The sequence below is a fragment of the Mustelus asterias genome, chromosome 3, assembly GCF_964213995.1.
Source record: "Mustelus asterias chromosome 3, sMusAst1.hap1.1, whole genome shotgun sequence".
Lineage (NCBI taxonomy): Eukaryota > Metazoa > Chordata > Chondrichthyes > Carcharhiniformes > Triakidae > Mustelus > Mustelus asterias.
The window spans coordinates 99,414,875-99,419,616 of record NC_135803.1 but is presented as its reverse complement, the minus strand read 5'-3'; positions in this window follow the sequence as shown (position 1 = coordinate 99,419,616).

Sequence of the window (4,742 nt, the reverse complement as noted above, 5' to 3'; positions counted from 1 at the left end):
CCACAGCAATCGGTATTGGGACCTCTGTTGTCTGTAATATATGTAAATGATTTGGAGGAGAACGTAGGTGATCTGATTTGTAAGTTTGCGGACAACACAAAGGTTGGGGGGAGCTGCGGATAGCAAGGAGGATTGTCAGAGAATACAGCGCGATATAGCCTGGAGACTTGTGCGGAGAAATGGCAGATGGAATTTAATCCGGACAAATGTGAGGTGATGCTTTTAGGAAGGTTTAATATAGGAGGGAAGTACATAGTAAATGTCAGAACCTTTAGAAACATTAACATACAGAGGGATCTAGGCATACAGGTCCACAGTTCCCTGAAAGTGGATAACGTGGTCAAGAAGGGGTATGGCATACTTGCCTTCATCAGTCGGGGCATAGCATATAAAAATTGGAAAGTCACGTTGCAGCTGTATAGAACTTAGGCTACATTGGAATATTGCATACAGTTCTGGTTGCCACACTATCAGAAAGATGTGGAGACTGGAGAGGATATAGAAAAGGTTTACCAATATGTTGCCTGGTTTGGAGGGTATTAATTATGAGGAGAGATTGGACAAACTTGGTTTGTTTTCAGTGGAATGTCAGAGGCTGAGGGGCGACTTGATAGAATGGATAGTCGGAATCTTTTTTCCAGGCTAGAAATGTCAATTATTAAAGGACATAGGTTTAAAGGAGATGTGAGAGGCAGGTTTTTTTACACAGAGGGTGGTAAGTGCCTGGAATTTACTACCAGAGGAGGTAATAGAAGCAGATACAATATTAATATTTAAGAGGCATCTCGACAGATATATGAATAGGCAAGGAGTAGAAGGATACGCACTGCGTAGAGGCAAAAAGTTTTTAGTTTAGAAAGGTGTCATGTGTCGGCGCAGGCTTGGTGGGCCAAAGGGCCTGTTCCTATGCTCTACTGTTTGTTCTTTGATGTGTTAGAGGGAACAGAGTCACAAGCTGAAGGAAGGGGATTTAATCGGCCTGAGCTCCAGTCCCTGTTGTGCACAGTTCCTGCTTCGGAGTCTTTTCCCCCTTAAGCCCCGATCCATCATCTCTCATCATCATCTGGCGCATCTTATTCACATTAACTCCTCAACTGCTTTCTGTCTTCCCCTAGCTTCACCCTCTCAGACCTGCCTCCCACTGCCCCTCTCCTTTTACTCCCTATTGAACATTCCTGCCTGTTAATCCATCCCATTCCAGACAGATTTCTGAAAAGAACTCCATTAAGATCCCACAATTACACAAGGAACTGGCAGCAGGAACCTCCGGAGGAACATCTGAGTGGCTATCCTTTGATTGATACAAGCCAGGGTGACTCCTCGGAGGCAATGCAGTGTTGCTATATGTGATCTTAGGACAATCAGGAAGGGCAGTGGTAATAATGTCTCGTTACTATCCAGTGACACCTCCACCAAGAGATGAAAGGCAGATGTCTAACCCACCATGTTCATGCTTTGGGGGAAGAAAAGGGAAAAATTGTATTCCATATCCTTGGGACATTCCAGTGTCCCACTCACTATGAAAGCCCTGAGTGGTAATGGTTTCAAAAGGTTGTGGGTTCAAACCCAGTCCATGGGTTGAGCACAAACCTAGGCAGACACTTCAGTACGGTAGGAAAGTAGCACCGCATGTTTGGAGGTGCCATCTTTCAGAAGAGCTAAAAACCAACATATTCAAGTGGGCACAGAAGAGTGGCGGAAGCAGCCTCATAGAATTCTAGAGTGAGACAGCAGAAGGAGGTTATTCAGCCCATCAGAGTAACATTCACAGGGGATTAGATATATCCATGAAAAATAAACATTTGCAGGACTATGGGGGACTGGGAACTAGGGACTAATTGGATTAGCTGAATGACCTCCTAAGTTGTAAGACTCTTTGTTGAATCACTTTGTATTGGGAGGGACAAATATCTTGAAGGAATCTTGATAAATCTTATATAATGGTGATTTCTGCAGACATGATGTGGAGATGCCGGCGTTGGACTGGGGTAAACACAGTAAGAAGTTTAACAACACCAGGTTAAAGTCCAACAGGTTTATTTGGTAGCAAAAGCCACACAAGCTTTCGGAGCCTTAAGCCCCTTCTTCAGGTGAGTGGGAATTCTGTTCACAAACAGGGCATATAAAGACACAAACTCAATTTACATGAATAATGGTTGGAATGCGAATACTTACAGCTAATCAAGCCTTTAAGATACAAACAATGTGAGTGGAGAGAGCATCAAGACAGGCTAAAGAGATGTGTATTGTCTCCAGACAGGACAGCCAGTGAAACTCTGCAGGTCCAGGCAAGCTGTGGGGATTACAAATAGTGTGACATGAACCCAATACCCCGGTTGAGGCAGTCCTCATGTGTGTGGAACTTGGCTATCAGTTTCTGCTCAGCGACTCTGCGCCGTCGTGTGTCGTGAAGGCCGCTTTGGAGAACGCTTACCCGAATATCAGAGGCCGAATGCCCGTGACTGCTGAAGTGCTCCCCAACAGGAAGAGAACAGTCTTGCCTGATGATTGTCGAGCGGTGTTCATTCATCCGTTGTTGCAGCGTCTGCATGGTCTCCCCAATGTACCATGCCTCGGGACATCCTTTCTTGCAGCGTATCAGGTAGACAACGTTGGCCGAGTTGCAAGAGTATGTACCGTGTGCCTGGTGGATGGCGTTCTCGCGTGAGATGATGGCATCTGTGTCGATGATCCGGCATGTCTTGCAGAGGTTGCTGTGGCAGGGTTGTGTGGTCACTGTTCTCCTGAAGGCTGGGTAGTTTGCTGCGGACAATGGTCTGTTTGAGGTTGTGCGGTTGTTTGAAGGCAAGAAGTGGGGGTGTGGGGATGGCCTTGGGGAGATGTTCGTCTTCATCAATGACATGTTGAAGGCTCTGGAGGAGATGCCGTAGCTTCTCCGTTCCGGGAAAGTACTGGACGACGAAGGTTCGAAGTACTCGATCGATGAGTCGAGCGCCATATCCTGTTCTTATGAGGGCATCTTTCAGCGTCTGGAGGTGCCTGTTGCGATCCTCCTCATCCGAGCAGATCCTGTGTATTCGGAGGGCTTGTCCGTAGGGGATGGCTTCTTTAACGTGTTTAGGGTGGAAGCTGGAGAAGTGGAGCATCGTGAGGTTATCCGTGGGCTTGCGGTATAGTGAGGTGCTGAGATGACCGTCCTTAATGGAGATGCGTGTGTCCAAGAATGCAACCGATCTCTGGAGATCGCAACAGACACCTCCAGACGCTGAAAGATGCCCTCATAAGAACAGGATATGGCGCTCGACTCATCGATCGACAGTTCCGACGCGCCACAGCGAAAAACCGCACCAACCTCCTCAGAAGATAAACACGGGACACGGTGGACAGAGTACCCTTCGTCGTCCAGTACTTCCCCGGAGCGGAGAAGCTACCGCATCTCCTCCGGAGCCTTCAACATGTCATTGATGAAGATGAATATCTCGCCAAGGCCACCCCCACACCCCCACTTCTTGCCTTCAAACAACCGCACAACCTCAAACAGACCATTGTCCCCAGCAAACTACCCAGCCTTCAGGAGAACAGTGACCACGACACCACACAACCCTGCCACAGCAACCTCTGCAAGACGTGCCGGATCATCTACACAGATGCCCTCATCTCACGTGAGAACACCATCCACCAGGTACACGGTACATACTCTTGCACCTCGGCCAACGTTGTCTACCTGATACGCTGCAGGAAAGGATGTCCCGAGGCATGGTACATTGGGGAAACCATGCAGACGCTGCGACTACGGATGAGTGAACACTGCTCGACAATCACCAGGCAAGACTGTTCTCTTCCTGTTGGGGAGCACTTCAGCGGTCACGGGCATTCGGCCTCTGATATTCGGGTAAGCGTTCCCCAAGGCGGCCTTCATGACACACGACGGCACAGAGTCGCTGAGCAGAAACTGATAGCCAAGTTCCGCACACATGAGGACTGCCTCAACCGGGATATTGGGTTCATGTCACACTATTTGTAATCCCCACAGCTTGCCTGGACCTGCAGAGTCTCACTGGCTGTCCTGTCTGGAGACAATACATATCTCTTTAGCCTGTCTTGATGCTCTCTCCACTCACATTGTTTGTATCTTAAAGACTTGATTAGCTGTAAGTATTCGCATTCCAACCATTATTCATGTAAATTGAGTTTGTGTCTTTATATGCCCTGTTTGTGAACAGAATTCCCACTCACCTGAAGAAGGGGCTTAAGGCTCCGAAAGCTTGTGTGGCTTTTGCTACCAAATAAACCTGTTGGACTTTAACCTGGTGTTGTTAAACTTCTTACTGGATTTCTGCAGCGCCAGGGGCTTCAGAAATGTAATTCAGGGAGTGGGTTATACTCTGGCCTTTCATCAACTAGATTAGGTTCAAATCCTAACTCCCACTCAGGATGCAAGCTTCCTCTGTCGGTAGATTATAAGGGCTCCATGTGAAATGAGTTATTGGGGAGGGCGAGGGCAGGGACAACAGAAATTTTGGTGCTCATTTGCAGCCTTTTCTGAAAGGCCACTGGAGTGCAAACAAAAAAAAAATCACACTGGTGAGTAAGAAGCACTCTTCTGAGGTTGCGGTCCGGACATTTAATTGGAAGTGTAGGATACAGTGACTGTATGGGTGTGCCTTGTATGGCAGGAGCTCTGGGAGTGGGCTAAACATCCTTTGCCTTCCTGAGAAAAGATTCCACTAAAAATGTCCTGGTCATTTCACTTAATCTGTCTGTATTTTTTTCATAGGTTT